A 17,456-nucleotide genomic window follows, 5' to 3' on the forward strand; every position below is an offset into this window, starting at 1 on the left:
ATATGCTTGATGCAATATGTATAATTGTATTATTTTGAAACGGGAGTTACGTGGGATATTCACTGGGCCAGCTAGGACCATGGTCCATTCCTTGTCTGTCCATTTCTTCCCTCGGAGGGCTGCCCACTAGTGTCGCAGTGGCTGTGTGGATCGTTGCGTATGTATGAGGAGGGCCTGCGCCAGCCAATGGATGATATGGGAACCGTTGCCTATGACATGCAGGTATTGCACGAGGTGGTGTGTCGGCAGTTCCTCTTGTATGTCACCCCAGGACTCCGTGTACGCGCGTAGTATGGACGCATGGAGAAGGAATTGTCCAGCTGGCAGGCCCGCGTTCTCCACCAGGTCTGCAAATGGGAGCATGGCTCCATCCATATAGAGGTCGCCCATGGCTTCTACCCCAGCCGCATTCCAGCTTTCCAGCATGCGCGATGTCACCATTCTGCCCCTCCTGGGGGTACCCAGCAGGGGGAGCGCAGGGGCATAGGGTTTTACTTCTCGGGTCAATTTTAGGCTACGAAGGAAGCATTTGCGAGCCACTGCAACATGCAGTGGTAGCGGGCGGGGACCTTTGGTCAGAGGGTGGAACAGCATGCATATTTGCGCATGGGTCCATATGGTGACGTCAGTGGTGGTGTCATCTAGGTGAGTGCCACTCAGCCAGTGTGTCACCCATTGCAGCTGTGCCGCCAGGTAGTACAGCTCTAGGTTGGGGACCGCTAACCCGCCTTCTGCAGTGGGTGAGTAGAGTTTTGCCAATGCTACTCGAGGGCGCCCAGCGTTCCAAATCAGGTTCCGGATCATGTATTCTAAGTCGCCGAACACCCTAGCAGGGACATACTGTGGGATGTTGGCGAAGTGATACAGCAGTCTCGGCAACACTATCATTTTAGATAGCGCTACCCTGCTGGGTACGTTCAGGGGCAGCGTCTTCCAGAAGGCCATCTGGACACACAACGAGGAAATAGCGCGCATCAGGTTACCCTCCAGTATATTTGGTGGGTCTCTATAGATGTGGATCCCAAGGTATTTAAATGTGGTGGGATACCAAGTAAGTCTGACACCCCCGAGGTGCACATCGCACTCCTGTGTGTCAGGACTGAACGAGTACACTCCGGCTTTGGCCCAGTTCACCCCAAGACCCGATACCTCTTCAAACGTCCGGAATATGTCCGACAATAAACACCGCACATTGGCGAGGTCATGCACATACAGAAGCAGGTCGTCTGCATAAAGCGAGACCACGTGCGTGCCGTCAGCCAGTGGGATCCCCCACCCCTCTCCCGTCGTCCGCAGCAGCGCCGCGAGGGGTTCTACGGCCAGTGAGAACAGAAGGGGCGACAGGGGGCAACCCTGTGTTGTCCCTCTGCGCACCTGTACTGTCTCCGAGAGCAATCCACCCGTTCGCACTCTCACACTGGGTCTTTGATAGAGTAACCCAACCATGTCTACATACGCACCTGTACTGTCTCCGAGAGCAATCCACCCGTTCGCACTCTCACACTGGGTCTTTGATAGAGTAACCCAACCATGTCTACCTACGCGTCACCTAGGTCGTATTTTTCCAGTGCCGCTCTGAGGTAGGGCCATTCCACTGAATCAAAGGCCTTCTCAAGGTCCAGTACCAGGCATCCCAATCTTGGCCAGTGCTTCGTGGCGGTTTCCTGTATCCGGAAGAGGCGACGGATATTGCGAGAGGTGCTTCGCGCAGGCACAAAGCCATTTTGGTCACTATGGACCAGGGTCGGGACCACGGTGGCCAGGCGCCGGGCCAATAGAGAGGTGAAGATTTTATAATCGGTGTTTAACAGGGACAAGGGTCTGTATGAGCCCATACTTGTCTCTTCCCTACCGGGTTTCAGGAGCGAGACCAGGGTAGCTTCATTGAGTGTGGCCGGGAGCGCCGAGTCATCTATCGCAGCATTATATACTTTGAGTAGTTCCGGGATCAAAGTTTCTGAGCAAGTTTTAAAAAATTCGGCGGGTAGCCCATCTGGGCCTGGTGATTTGCCGTTGGAGAGAGCAAAAATGGCTTCGCGCATTTCCTCCAGCGTGAATGGCGCCTCCAGGTCCCCCTGCTGTGCAGTCGCGAGGGACGGTAGCTGAATATCTGTGAGATAGTCTGTGATAGTCTCTGGTGTGACTCTCAGCTGCGGTAAAGTGTCTCATCATATTGGTGATTGTATTTTTGCACCTAAAAGTGCTTCTATGCTCCTGAATTCCTATTAACACCTTTCCTGTAGTCATACCTTTATATTTTAAGCCGTAGGGGCAGATGAGGATGTACACCACATTGCTAGAGTTGCGGTAATTATAGAGTTTAATGGTCTAATGAGTGGGAAAACTCAGATCAATCTCTGTAGCTTTTCTCATAAGGCGACATGCATTACAGTGGCCGCAGGGATAGTGTCCTGCTGTCTGAGATACATCCTGTGCCAAAAGATGTAATCAATATTTCTCTTCCAACTCTTGATCTTGTCATAGTAGGGTTTACTGCTGTTAAACATAATCCTGGTTTGAAAGATGTGTACACAAAGACATGTTCAGCTGGGTGCAAATGTGCTCCCCTTCAAAGTACCCAGGACCTGTAAAAAACACAAAACATCTGTCAAAATTCGATGTAGTTCTTGGTTGATGCCAGATGAGCACATCGGCACAAAACCCTGAGGTGTGTTGAAATTCTATAGGAGCTCTGGCAGTAATGAGTCAATTACCTTAGGGTTTCTTCTTGTGGTATGCTTGTATAGAGAGCTTCCACATTCAGGCTTAATAGTAATTCTTGGTCAGAACCAAAACTCCAATATGACAGATTCTTCAATATCTCTTTTGTGTCCTTTAGATACGTTGGTGTCTTCTCAACTAATAGTCGGAGGAACCTATAGCAAAATCTAGACAGAGGATACAGAACCTAGCCAAAGCCTGAGACTATAGGTCTGCCAGCTGGGGGATAGATATTCTTATGCACCTTCAGCAGGATGTAAAAATAAAGGGTATGCGATTGCTTTGTCTGTAGAAATACTGCGGTTTCGTGATCCAGTAATTTTCTAGACCGGTGTTCACCAAAAATCTTACTTAATTTAGTACCTTCTCTGTTGGGTTTCAGGTTAGTTTGTTTTCGTAATTCCTCTTCACCCTTAGTGATTTCTTGCACTTACATTTCTGTGCAGAGGATCACAACAGCACCATCTTTATCTGCAGGTTTTATGATAATTGTGTCTTCTGATAGCTGGTGGACTTCTTGTTGTTCGTCCTTCATGATATTATGGAATGGAGTAGGCAGATTCCCACCCTGTTTTTCGATTGGACCAGTAACAACATGTTCGAATGCCAATACCGCAGGCGTCATCTCATTAGTGGGAGGTATGAATGTGGATTTTTGACTCAAGCCAGTATTCACTTCAATGTCTACTGTATCAACCTCTTAGGCAAAGAAAACCTTCTGTCTTATATTTCTCAGAATATTCTTTTTTTCAGTGCATACATTAAATCGGTTGCCTTTGAGTGTAGGCACAAAACCTAGGCCTTTATTTAGCACACATAGTTGTGGTTCAGTGAGGACCTTCTTACTTAAGTTAAGTATTTCACTCTTTTCCTCCATAAATCCTTGCTAGTGTCTGGTCTGTGTTGTTCAACAACACTTACTGTTCTTTCCTTTTTCCTCTTCTATGTCCCCTGCCTCTTTCTAAAAACAAAAGTAATGTCTAGCTTGGTATTGCCATGGAAAGAATTGGTGCGTCATTGGTGGAGGGAAACCATGATTGCTCCGCCATCCCAACAGTGGTTTGTGAAATTGTCTGGGGCTGAATGATCTTTGAAGCGGGATCCACTTCTGGAAACCCTCTACCCTCTCAGTCATGCATTTTTCAATTCACTCAGAGTCTCAGTTGACAATTTCTGTCAAAGTCTGTTTAATTGTAGTTTCTAATAATCGATGGTGCTGCTAAGATAGACAATACTATGTTGTCATTATAAGAAAGGCCTTCTGCCACTATAACCTTGGCACAGCTGTACAAAAGACGATCAGAGAGGGAAAGCATTCTTCACAAGATAATAACTCACACAGCTGAGCCGCTGGACAAATTTGTATATCACAACAAGAAAGGCAGGTTACTAAGCACTATTGTATATCCTACACACACTTATCTATCATTCACAACAAATACAATATCAGTATTTGCACTTAGCCAATTGGGAAAGTTCCTCTATCTTATGGGGCATATGTCAAAGATACTGGACAGAAAAGTCTCACTCACATTTGTGTGGCATGTTTCATCACTGCCTTGACCATCCCACACTGGTAGGATTATACCATCACAGTTGCTTCAGGCGCTAAGTAAGGATGTTCAGAATAAATGATGCTGGATATGTGTGGGTTCCAGATTTCTTTGTTAACCCCTTTGCTGCAAGGCCTTGTCCCCCCCGTGCCACATTCTTTGTTTGGGTATCTGGGTTAGTTCACGCTTAGACCCCCATAATGTTTTGTCCACATAAGGTATCCATGCCAAATTTGCGTCCTTTTCTTTCATCATCCTGAGGATTCTAATGGTAACAAGGGTTTATGAAGAACCCCTGGAGGAGACCAAGAAATTAGGCAAAATACAGCTAAATTTGTTTTTTTTGGGGGAAAAAAGTGCTGCAGAGACAGTGTCTGTTTTTTTCCCCTGCAAATGGCAAATGGTATTAACAAAGTGTTTGCAGTGCTAAAGTCACCATCTTCCCAGCTTTCAAGAACAGGCAGACTTTTGTCAGAAAACCAACATTTTCTACGCAGTATTGGCGTTTTACTGGGGCATAGCCTATTTTTTCTATTTTTTGCGCTTTCAACCTGCTTCCAGTTATTGGTATGGGTGGGAAAACAATAATGGATCCCTGAGAGCTATGCATTTCTGAAAAGAAAACAAAATTCTGAATTCAGCAAGGGGTCATTTGTGTAGATCCTTCAAAGTTTTTCTATAGAACGTTAACAGTTGAAATAAAAAAATATTGAAATTGAGTTGAAAAAAAATAACCATTTATGCCTACATTTTCTCCTATAACTTCTTCTAAATATGCTAGATGTTTGAAAGCAATTTACAGTTATGTCTACGGGATCCTTCTAGTTGCGGGGATATATCAGGCTTGTATGTTCACCTAGAACCTGGGGTAACCAGAGCCAATAACTGAGCTGCACCTTGCAATGTTTTTTCATTGTGTACCAGGTATACAGCAATTCCTTTGGTAAAATATAAAAAGTGAAAAATAGGTATCAAGGGAACCTATGTTCCTATTTCCGAAATGGGAACAAGATATTGAGTTTAGAAGCAATGGTTATTTGCACATCTCTGAATTTGTGGGTAGTCATACTAGTATGTGAATTACAGGACATTTTTCAAAATGTCTTCTTTTTTACACACTGTCTTACATTTGGAAGGCAGAAATGCATAGAAGGACAACTGGTAATAACATTTATTCTACTATTCTGTATTCCCCTAAGCCTCCCGATATAAATGGTACCTCAGGTGTCTGGGTAGGCCTAGTGCCTGCAACAGGAAGCAGCCCAAAATGCAACATGGACATATCACATTTTTCCACAGAAAACCGACCCTTTTTGTGCAATGTACCAAACTGTGGATTTTGGGCCCTAGCTCTGCTGGCACCTAAGGAAACATAGCAAACCTCTATATTTTTGCAAACTAGACACTCCGAGAAATCGAAGATGGGGTGACTTGTGTGGCTCTCACCAGATTCTGTTACTCAGAATCCCCTGCAAACCTCAAACTTTAAGGAAAACCCACATTTTTCTCACATTTCTGCGATGGGAAGTTTGGAATCTGCGAGGAGGCACCCAGCATTACGCAATGTCTCCCGATAAAAATTATACCTCTCTTGTGTGGGTAGACCTAGTGCCCGTGATAGGAAATGGCCCAAAATGTATGGTGGAGACTTCAAAATTATTGATCACAAAAAGACTTGGTTTTGCAAGGGAGTCTCCTGTGCTTTTAGTCCTGGGCTTGGCGGCTGTCTTGGGAAGCCTACCAAACTCAGACATTTCTGAAAACTATACACCCATGGGAGTCCGGGGAGGTGTTTTTTCCCTACCCAGAATCCCCTGCAAACCTCAAATCTTGCAAAAAAATTAAATTTTCCTCATATTTCTGTGTGGGAATGTTGTGGGATCACTGGGCCGACACAAATTTCCTACAACCCAGCGTTCCCCCATGTCTCCCAATAAAAATGGTACCTCACTTGTATGGGTGGGCCAAGTACTTGCGACAGGGAAGGGCCCAAAATAACATGGTTTTCAAAGGGGGCACCTGCATTTTTGTTCCCGGACTCGAAGGCCATCTAGGGAAACCTACTAAACCCAGACATTTCTGAAAACTGGACACCCGGGGGAGTCCAGGGAGGTGTGACATGCGTGGATCCCCCAACGTTTTCCTACCCAGAATCTTCTGCAGACCTCAAATTTAGCTAAAAAACAAAACACATTTTCCTTATATTTCTGTCTGGGTTCACCACACCAGCACAAATTTCCTACCACCCAGCGCTCCCCTTGGTCTCTCGATAAAAATGATACCCCACTTGTTTGGGTGTCCAATGCAGAATTGCCTAAAAATGTATACAAAAAATCTAGTGCTTAGAGCTCGCTGTGCTATCCCCTCAATCTCTATGTTTTTGGCCTTTTCCAGTCACAATTTGTGCTGGTGCGGTGATCCCAGACAGAAATGAGACAAAAATGTGATGTTTTTAGTTAATTCTGAAGTAGTAAGAAAAAGCTGAGGGATCTACGCAAACCTTACCTCCATGGACTCCTCTGGGTGTGAAATGCGTGGGTTTGGTAGGTTTCCCTAGATGGCCACCGAGCCCAGGACCAAAAACACAGTTGACCCCCTTGCAAAAACCAGATCGTTTTGTGAACGATAATTTTGATGCCTCCAAAATACTTTTTGGGCCCTTCCCTGTCGCAAGCACTTGGTCCACCCACACAAGTGAGATAGCATTGAGAAAAAAATGCATTCTGTGTAGCACAATGGAGTTTCCTTGATTTGGAGGGTACATAGGGCAGAGTTAAAATATCATTTGGAGTGAAAGATTAGGTTTCAAAAAGCCTTTCTAATGTCACCGTGCCAACAGGTTTCGGCCCCTTAGATATTGTCCACAAGGGGTCTTGGGCCGTTAGGCTAAAAAGGATCTCTACTGTCTGTGCTCCGTCTGTGCAAAAAGAAAAGTGTAAATCCTACCTTTAAACTACCTGCCTGGTAAAAAGTAGCTGTAAACATAAAACGGTACAGTGTAATTTATGAAAAATCCACGTTTTAGGCATGTGAGCTGTGTCTTGAGTGCATTCACATGTGGGACACAGCTTTTCACTGTCCTTGATAACTTTTATGGTGGAAGGAACTATACCTGACTTGGACACAACTTTGGTCAGTACAAGAAATAATCAGACTTATCTCATACTGTATGGTAAATAGCAGATTAGTGCATCTTTCATTAAGCCATTAATAGAACAATAACAATGATTCCTGACTGCCTCTCCCTGCTGTAAGAGATTGCTTCTTGCTTGAATGTGCAGTGACTCTTCCTATCCTGCACTGTATTTTTTCTAAGCAGTTTCCACCTGCATATTTAATAGAGTCGTTATTGAACAGCCTGCGCTGTGAGTACGTTTAAAGAGGATAGCATTGCCTGTCGTGTGAGAGTGATGAATAAGCTGAGCAACAATCAAGACATTGTAATATTTGCTTTGACACCTTTGCTCCCTCTGTTGTCCATCACAGCTTCTTGTGAATCATTTGCACCCTGACAGTTATTCTAGAAATAAATGTCACAAAATGGATTTGGCTTTGACTTAAAATGTATTGGTAACTGGCTCAATTGCAGAGTATACACAAGCTTGTAAGGAAAATGCTACTTACCAGTATGCATCTGTTCTTGGCATGTAGAGCTGCAGAGATTCATACTTGTGCATAGATCGCCATCTGGTGTTGGGCTTGGATGCTTGCACCTTGTTGTTATCTTGGAAGAAGTCTTTCTAGTCACGAGATAGGTGACTCCTCCCTTGGACGATAGTGCGCATGGGCATCGACTCTATCCTTAGATTGTTTTTCGCCGTGTTGGGAAATGATGGAGTTTGTAAGAAACAGAAAAGATGTCCATGTGAATGTATCTAAGTAAGATAACACTGGGAGAGATACAGGTTCCGGGGAGGTGGGTGAGCGTATGAATCTCTGCAGCTCTACATGCCAAGAACAGATGCATACTGGTAAGTAGCATTTTCTGTTCGAGGCATATGAGCTGCAGAATTCATACTTGTGCATAGGCTGTACAGCAGTTTGTCCCCTAACGGTGGTCACCTGTAGTGGTTTTAAAACGTGTTTTAAGAACAGCCTGGCCTACAGAAGCTTGTTGCTTTGCGTGCATATCTACACAATAGTGTTTAGTGAAGGTGTGTGTAGTAGACCATGTGGCTGCCTTACATATATCTTTTAGGGGAATGTTCCCTAAGAATACCATGGAAGCCCCTAGTTTGTGTGTTGAATGTGCTCTAGGGGGAATTGCGTTTTGCTTTGTGATAACATATTTGAATGCATTTGACTATCCATCTGGCAATTCCAGCTTTGGAGATGGGATTGCCTTTATAAGGTGGAGAGAAAGCTGCAAACAGTTGTTTTGTTTTTCTAAAGGCTTTAGTCCTGTCGATATAATAAAGTAGAGCTCTTTTGACGTCAAGCGTGTGAAGAGCTCTCTCTGCTACGGAATCAGAGTTTTGGAAAAATACTGGTAATTCTACTGATTGATTAAGATGGAAAGTAGAAATTACTTTGGGAAGGAATTTTGGATTTGTTCTGAGAACCACTTTGTTAGGATGTATTTGTAAGAATGGTTCTTGTATGGTTAAAGCTTGGATCTCATTTACTCTCTTGAGAGAGGTGATTGCGACAAGGAATGCCACTTTTCATGTAAGGGACTGTAATTCGCATTTGTTTAAAGGCTCAATTGGGGGACCCATGAGTCTAGTAAGAACAATGTTTAGATTCCACACAGAAGAGGGTGGCAGTGTGGGAGGAATTATCCTTTTAAAGCCTTCCATAAAGGCTTTGATAGCGGGTACTCCAAATAATGACAAATGCTGTTTATTTGTAGGTAGGCGGCAAGTGCGGCCAGATGTAGCTTTATAGATGAGTATGCCAGGTTGCATATTTGTAGATGCAGCAAATGATGTTTTGAATTGAAGCATCTAGCGGGTCAATTTTATTCTTATTGCAGTAAATGACAAATCTTTTCTATTTAGCTGCATAGCAAGCTCTATTAGTGGGGCGTCTGGCTTCTTTAATAATGTTCATACAGTCGGGTGGGAGGTTGAGGTAACCGAACTCTCGGATTTCAGGAGGCAGATCGCTACATTCAGTTGTGCTGGACCTGGGTGCCTTAAGTCTGCATGGTTCTGCGTCAGCAGGTTTGGGGAGAGTTGTAGTTTTTGGTGTGGAACTACTGAGAGTTCTAGAAGTATTGTGAACCATGGTTGCCGTGCCCATGTGGGAGCAACTAGGATAATTTGGAGAGACTGCTGTTTGAGCTTGTGTACTGCTAGCGGGATGAGTGGGAGTGGCGGAAAAGCGTACGCAAATCTGCCTGACCAGTTCATCCATATCGCATTGCCCTTGGACAACGGGTGTGGGAACTTGGCAGCGAAGGTTGGGCATTATGCTTTTGTGTGTGTGGCGAACAGATCTATGTCTGGGTGGCCCCACCTGTGGAAAAAGGGTTGAAGAACGTGCGGATGAAGTTCCCATTCGTGTATCTGCTGAGTCTGTCGACTCAATTGATCCGCGATCTGATTGCTCACTCCTGGAAGATGTTCTGCTAAAAGAGATGCTCTGCTAGAAGATATATTTAGGGTGAAAGGCCCATCTCCATATGGTCTGTGCCAGTTGAGACAGCTGCAAAGAATGTGTTCCTCCTTGTTTTTGTATGTAATACATTGCTGTCATATTGTCGGTGCGGACTAGGGCAGTATTGTGAAGGAGATGTGCTTGGAATGACTTTAATGCTAGAAATATTGCTAGTAATTGTAGGTGATTGATGTGGAGCATTTTTTGTTGGTGGTCCACTTGCCCTGAATTTTGTGGTTTAGGAGATGGGCTCCCAAACCAGTGAGTGATGCGTCTGCTGTTAGCGCTATTTGTGGAACTGGCTCCAGGAACGGCCGCCCTCTGGAAAGGTTTTGTGTGTTCCACCACTGCAGAGAGCGATGTGTGCGGCTGTCCACCAACACCAGATCTGTAAGTTGACCGTGAGCATGGTTCCACTGACATGCTAAGCATTCTTGGGAGGGGCGCATCTGAAGTCTTGCTTTAGGTACTATGAAAATGCATGAGGCCATCATTCCTATGAGCTGCATAAACACTCGGGCTGGAAGGGAGCGTTGTGGTTGAAATTTGGTGATGAGGATTTGCATACTAGCTATCCTTGCTAGATAGGAGTATGCCAGAGCTTTGGAAGTGTCTATTGTGGCTCCTAAGTACTGATGTAGGTAGGAGGGCTACAGGTTTTACTTGGTGTAGTTTTACTGTAAACCCCAAGTTGTGTAGAAGCTGGATTGTTTGATAAGTGTGATGAACACACTGGTGCTATGACGTGGCTTTTATCAACCAGTCATCCAGGTATGGAAATACATGGATGTGCTGCCTTCTCAAGTGTGCTCTTACTACCGCAAGTCACTTTGTGAATACCCTGGGTGCTGTAGTCACCCCGAATGGGAGGACTTTGAACTGATAGTGTTGGCCGTCCACTGTGAACCTTAGATATTTCCTGTGCACAGGGTGTATGGGAATATGGAAGTAGGGGTCCATGAGTTCTAATGTGGCAAGGAAGTCGTTTTGTTGAAGCAATGGAAGGACTTGTTGAAGAGTGATCATCTGAAAATGATCTGACTGTATATAGAAATTGAGAGGTCTGAGGTCCAATATTGGTCTTAGAGTACCGTCCTTTTTGGGAATTAGGAAATACAGGGAGTAAACACCTGTTCCTTGATGCTGTATGGGACTGGTTCTATTGCATGCTTTTGAAGCAGTGATAGAACCTTCTGCTTGAGAAGCGTCAGATGTTCTGTGGACATTGGACGTTGTTTGGGCGGTATGTTGGGTGGAGTTGCAGTAAGTTCCAGGCAGTTTTGTCTGGTGTGATGGAATCCCAGGCAGGTAGGAACTGTGAGAGGCATCCCCGACAGGAGTGGAATGATCGGGGTGAAGCGTGGGGAAGTCACTTTTTGGTATTAGGGGAGCTGCGGGTGTTATTACCTCTGCCTCTGCCCTTGTTGTTGTTTCCCCTATAACCTCCTCTATTGTATCCTTTGGAAAAGGAGCCCAGGTTGGGACTTTTGTAGGATGAGGAAGGGTGTTCTTTTGTATTTGTTTTGGAGCCTGCCCTATAGAAAAAACACTGAAAGGAGCCTCTGCTAGAAGGTATCTGTAAAGCTCCCTTAGACTTGGCAGTTTCTGTGTCTTTTTTTTATCTTTTCTAAAGACGTGTCCACTGCAGGGCCAAAGAGGTGGTCCAGGTCAAAAGGTTGATAAGGATGGTATTTTGTACCTCTTGTTTAAAACCAGGTACGCTGAGCCAGGCATGTCTGCGTAGCAAGACACTGGTATTTAGTGCGCGGGACGCGGTGTCCGCAGCGTCGAGCGTGTATTTAATGGATGTATTGGTAATGAGTTTGCCTTCTTGTATAAGGTCATTGGCTTTGTCCTTATATTCTTGAGGTAGATGTTGGATGAGGGTTTCTAGCTCATCATAGTGAGCCCTGTCGTATCTTGCCAGAAGGGCTTGTTTGTTAGCTATTTTCTATAAGTTTGCAGCTTGAGATGCCATACGTTTGCCTGATGCGTCTTGTAATTTAGATTCTTTATCAGGAGGTGGTGTGTCACCTGACCCCTGAGAGTTTGCTCTTTTACGTGCATTGGCTACAACTAAGGAATCTGAAGGAAGCTGACCCTTGATGTACATGGGGTCAGTGGGAGCTGCTTTGTATTTTTATATCTATCCTGGGGTTAAGAACTCTAGCTGGGTCCTTGAACAAAACAGGGGCGTGCCTAAGAAGCCCTTTAAGCATTGGCAAAACATGAGTAGATTTTTGTAGCTGGTCAAAAGTTTCTAGGAGAAAATCGTCTTCTACAAGGTCAGAGTGTAGCTTGACTTTATGGTATATTGCAGCCCTATTGATTAATTGGGCAAAACCCACATTGTCATCTGGTTGAGATAGATTTGAGGGATAGAAGTCAGGATTATTATTTAGATCAGGACCTGTATTATAGTCATGCCATGGGTCTGGTTCCTGTGGTGGATCATCAGGATCAGTGCCTAATGGCAGTATATCTTCATCTGGTTGCCCATCCCCCTGTTCCACATCACTATCCCGTGGTTGTGGGGAATGTGGTGATGAAATGAGCAAATTAGGGTTAAGTGGTGGAGGGGGTGAAGGTGGTGTTGAAGTATTAGTAGCCATATGTATTTTCTTTGGAGGAACTGGTGCTTGTGGTAAAAGTTCTGGTTTCCTTTTTGTAGGTGGTTTGGTCGTTATATGACCAGTCTTTGGATGGATTAAAATGGTGGTTTGCTTTGGATCTGAGAGAAAAAGTTCTTCGGTATTGACAGTTTTCTTTGGTGTGGAAGATTTCTCCTTGGACATTGGTTTTGGCTTGTCCGGTATAGAAGCTTTTCCTGGCTCCGAGACCTTCGGTGGGGGTTGTTTCGGTTCCGAAGGTTGTTTGTTTAGGAGGCTTAGTTATGGGAAGCTTGTCTTTTGGTGATATCGGCTCCGAGGTCTTTGGTGCCGAGGTCTGTTTAGGGGCGGAGAGCTTATGTGGCTGCTTAGGTGCCGAGATCTTCTCCGGCTGCTTCGGCGCCAAGAGCTTTTCAGCGTGGTTCAGTGCCGAGAGCTTTTCTGCTTGCTTCGGTGCCGAGGCCTTCTCCGGCTGTTTTGGTGACAAAGGTGGTTTTTCTGGACCGGGTGGTTGGCTCGAGCCAGAAGGCTTTTCTTTGTCCTTCGGCATGGGCCAGAAGGCGGGGCGCCCGAAGTTTTTGTATGGTGTTGACCTGAGCCCAAAGGTGAAGGTGTCACCTGAGCCTTTGTTATGGGCTTGGGTAGGGCGGGGATTCTCAGTACTCATGTCCCTTTGAGCAGGGGTGATGTCATCTTCAGCGTCAGAGACGTCTACTTCGGAGTCTGGGACCTGTTCTTCCTGTTCTGGTTCCGGAAGGCTTTCGGGCCTGTATGGTTTTCTTGGACTTGAAGGATAAGCAAGCTTCACAGTCATCCTCTCGGTGTTCTGGAGAGAGGCACAGGTTATAAACAGGATGGAGGTTTGAGTGTGGGAATTTAGCACCACACGGAGGACATTTCTTAAAGGGAGTCCGTTCCATCGACATCCGTCTTTACCGGTGCGGGTAGGCCCAACGGCCCGCATCGAAGTTCGCAGGCGTCAAAGTTTTTCGAAGCTGTCTTCAAGGGTCCGCGTCGAACGAAAACACAATCGAAGCAACACCGTCGGTTAGCTGTGATTGTGCGTGGAAAGTGGGTTCGATAACGACACCGACTGAGAGCACAGCAAATCACATCCAAAACTGATGGCAGAAAAAAAACAATCTAAGGATGGAGTCGATGCCCATGTGCACTATTGTCCAAGGGAGGAGTCACCTCTCTTGTGACTACAAAGACTTCTTCCAAGACAACAAGGTGCAAGCATCCGAGCCCAACACCAAATGGCGATATATGCACAAGTATGAATTCTGCAGCTCATATGCCTCGAAATATTGACTTTCATGCTTAAAGTCTTTGTTGGCGGTTACTAAAGAAGTTCCAGTTTATTCCTGACTGTCATTTAGAGTTGAGAAAATGAAGCTCGCCTGCAGAGAGTTAATATGCACAACAGTTGCCAGGTTAAACGATAGACAAGCCCGTTACAGATAGAATTGTTTTTAGACATAGAGGAATCTGATTACTACACACTGAAAATATGTTATCTAACCCAAGTCTGACAGATGTTTTAGTGTTCCAAAGGTCATAACACTAGCTTACCTGGGGTGCACTGTAGTAGCGGGACCACCTCAAACAGAGTCAAATTCTGAAGAGAAAAAAAAAACATCTAATAATTCACATTTGCATTCTCACTACATTACAATTCTTGAATTAAAAACCATGGTACAATAATGTTGCTCTAATCTGCTCTGCAATTGCAGAAGCAGTTTTGCAGCTTCATCAGAGAAGTCCATCAAAGCATAGGTCACATCAGAAGTGACAGTGAAATAGCTCACCCAAAGTGGATATATTTGAATATTCCCCTTTTTGGAAGCATCACTACTGAGAATTATCCAAGTTGAAGACCATCATCTGCATGTTGTGAGGAAAGCAGCACAAGCACATTTTTGGTGCACCACAATGCCTTCATGAAGGCACAGGACTTCATTGCAACTGATATGTCAGTTAATGTCTTTGGATAGCTTTGGATAGCTTGATGTTGTGACTTAAGTTAAAAAACAACACACAGGTAATAATATTAAGCTCTGATATTCCCCAATTACTCACCAAATAATTAGTTCAATGGAACTGCAAAACCAAACATCGGAGGGCAAGTATTTTCATGGGATTAGTAATTCACACCAAACTAATTATCACAGGATGGCAACTCAACAGTAATTAGAATGATGGATTCAACTCAGATCAGTTACTGGGGGTGAGTGTCTGAAAAGTTTCAGCGCTCCGTCCATCATCTCCTTGTGTATGCTTTGCTCGCCCTAAGTTGTCAGGGTATGCCCAGACGTGGCTCCCTTGCTTACTTTGTCACTGGATTCAAACTAGCCTTGCTGATGAGGGGTGTTACCCCGAAACTGGTCCCAGGATACTTATTTATGGTCCAGGGCTCTGTCCATCATCTCCTTGTGTTTTGATTTATATCTTTTGACGGTACTATCCGACCAAGCCTTGGCAAGCAAGAAATCAGCTGGTCTTGAAAGGCCTGGTAATCAGTCGTGCCATAAGATATACTGTGCCCTCCGTTTTCAGATTGTTAGGGTTCCCCAAAGGATCCTGAGCAAGATTTTGCCATGGGGGAAGGCGGACTGGAGAATCCCAGGAAAGTTCCATCAGAACTGGCAACCAGACTTGAGACCTCCATAGAGACATCACCACCACATCAGCCTGTTGCCTCTCTGCCTGGGCCGAGAAGCGCGTTATCATTGAGAATGGAGGGGAAGAAGCATATCTGACCGCCTTCAACCAATCCTGCAGGAATGCATATGTTGTCACCTCTCGAGTGCCTCCAGCTGAAGTACCTACCCAGCTGATAGTCAGGCATGACGCAAAAATATCTGTCATATAGGGACTCCATTTGGTCAAGATCAAGGCGAATGCACTGTGGTGTAGCTTTCATGAGCTCTTGTCCTGTAAATGTCGGGAATGTCAGACCACCAATTGGTTGGATCTCCCAGGAAGATACTCTGCTGTCACAGAGATCTCTTTTTTCAGGCAGTGGTCCCAGAAACACTTGGTGAGTTCTGAAAGGATATGGGATTTCGTCTGTCTGAGGTGATTTATGTACTAGACTGCAGTCAGTTTGTCCATCTTTAAGAGAGTAGAACCTTGTATCTTGTTTTTTGTCCAGCATTGTACCACAAAGGACTCCACCTATAATTCCAGGAAGTTTACAAGTATGTCCCATTCTTGTGTGGATCATCATCTGCCTGTGGAGAATTCCCAATATCTGCCCCTTACAGCCTGTTCCGTTGGCATCTGAAAATGTGGAGAAGTGTGGCTCACTGGTTAGAGGAGGCAGACCTGGAAGCAGAGGTCAGCCCAGGACCAGGGTTCAATTCCCGGATCGGCGGGGTCTTGAGTCCTAAAATGTCCATGGACTCGACTATTCTCGCTCCGGTACCTACTCGATTCACGGGTACACACTCTGCGACTCTGGGCAATAGCTTGCTTAATCTCCACAACGGCCCCTCGCGGCGGGATGCCTGGCTTTCACCTTGCGGATACCCTGCCGGGGTTATCTCACAAGGGAATACCAGGACGGGTTCCCTAAGCAAGCGCTTAGAAACCGCTTGGTGATTTGCGCTATATAAATTCCTGTACATTTACATTTCTATCACGAGGTCATGTTTGGAGGCAATGGGAGCCAAAAATAGTTCTCCCGTTCCAAGCTTGCAAGCGTGAAAGTCACCACTGTATCTCATCTTTGACTTCCACTGACAGGAGAATCGTTTGTGAGTAGGTGATACCCTTCTGCAGATAGGATTCCTTCCGGCATTGTAGGGCCCTATAGTGGAGGGGTACCGGAAAGAAGGCTTGTATGGATGATGAGAGATGAGTCAAGAAATCTGCCAAAGAAATGTTTGTGGTTTAGTCAGGGTCTTGCACAGCTCCTGAGCTATTTTGGCCATTTTTAGGAGGGAAGGGTGAGTGATGCTTGAGAAGTAATCTATCAGAAACTCCAAGAATATGATTCTCTGTTTGGGAAAAGGACCATTTTTTCTCGTTGATCACAAAACCTAGACTCTCTAGGAGATTCATCGTCCCATGTAATTGCTCTGGCAGGCTTCTCGATGTTATCCCATAAGTACGATGTTGTGTAAGTACACAATCAGGCGGACACCTCTGGACCTTAGGATCTCGATTGCTAGATTCAGCATCTTGGAGAAGCACCATGGTACTGAGGACAGCCTGAACAGAAAGGTTGTGAACTCGACGGTCTGAGCACCCCAAGTGAATTGCAGGAAATAGAAGTGGAGAGGATACACTGGCACCGTGAGATACATGTACTTGATCTCTTGAATCCACCTCTAGTTCCACAGTGTCACAAAGCCTCGGCGGGGAGAAACCCTCAAGCTTGGAGTGGTCCTTCCAATGCCACTTTTGTCAGCCTTGGACTGAATAATATTTTTATAGAAAGCCTACATCTAATTTCGGGAAGTGAAATTTGAAACTAATTCACCCAGTTCTTTCATGAAAGGGCCCCAAATTAAGCCTCCCTGGGCAATGGCTCTAGCCTCCAAGTTAGCCAAGTCTCCTAGCTTTTGGGTCACTGTGTCTGTGTGGAGATGGCACCGTTTGTGTTGCCTAAAATATGATGGTACATTGTACACATCCTCAGGGTATGTCAGGTGGGATTAGAGAACCTGATTCCTTGGCCTCTGTGGCCATGTCCAGGATCTTTGTCAAAGGACCGGTGACATCCAGTAGCTTTTCCTGGCAATATCTCCAGGAATGGTCTATCCCCTTTTTGGGGTCCCTGAGATAATTAGCCAGGAATGTTGCTATTCGGGGATCAATTTTAGGTGTCAATGGTATTTTGCTGTTGAGAGACAGACAGGGGCATTCTGTCAGAAGGCGGTTGTGGTTCTCCCCATTTATGGGTTTTCTTAGCCTGGTCGCCACGTATGTAGTCACTTTTTCCCCTGGGGGCCCATTCTGATTG

The 17,456-nt window shown here is 45.3% G+C and overlaps 1 long non-coding RNA gene across 1 annotated transcript in view; it reads right to left on the reverse strand.

Annotated features, from left to right (window-relative positions):
- The window catches only part of LOC144823237 (uncharacterized), a 133,910-nt gene that overhangs the window by 61,111 nt on the left and 55,343 nt on the right, over positions 1 to 17,456 (reverse strand). Inside the window, exon 2 of the long non-coding RNA XR_013608756.1 lies at positions 14,060 to 14,105. This is a non-coding gene — a long non-coding RNA (uncharacterized LOC144823237). The remainder of the gene's footprint in view (positions 1 to 14,059; positions 14,106 to 17,456) is intronic.

Source organism: Lissotriton helveticus, chromosome 3_1 (genome assembly GCF_964261635.1).
Source record: "Lissotriton helveticus chromosome 3_1, aLisHel1.1, whole genome shotgun sequence".
Classification (NCBI taxonomy): Eukaryota; Metazoa; Chordata; class Amphibia; order Caudata; family Salamandridae; genus Lissotriton; species Lissotriton helveticus.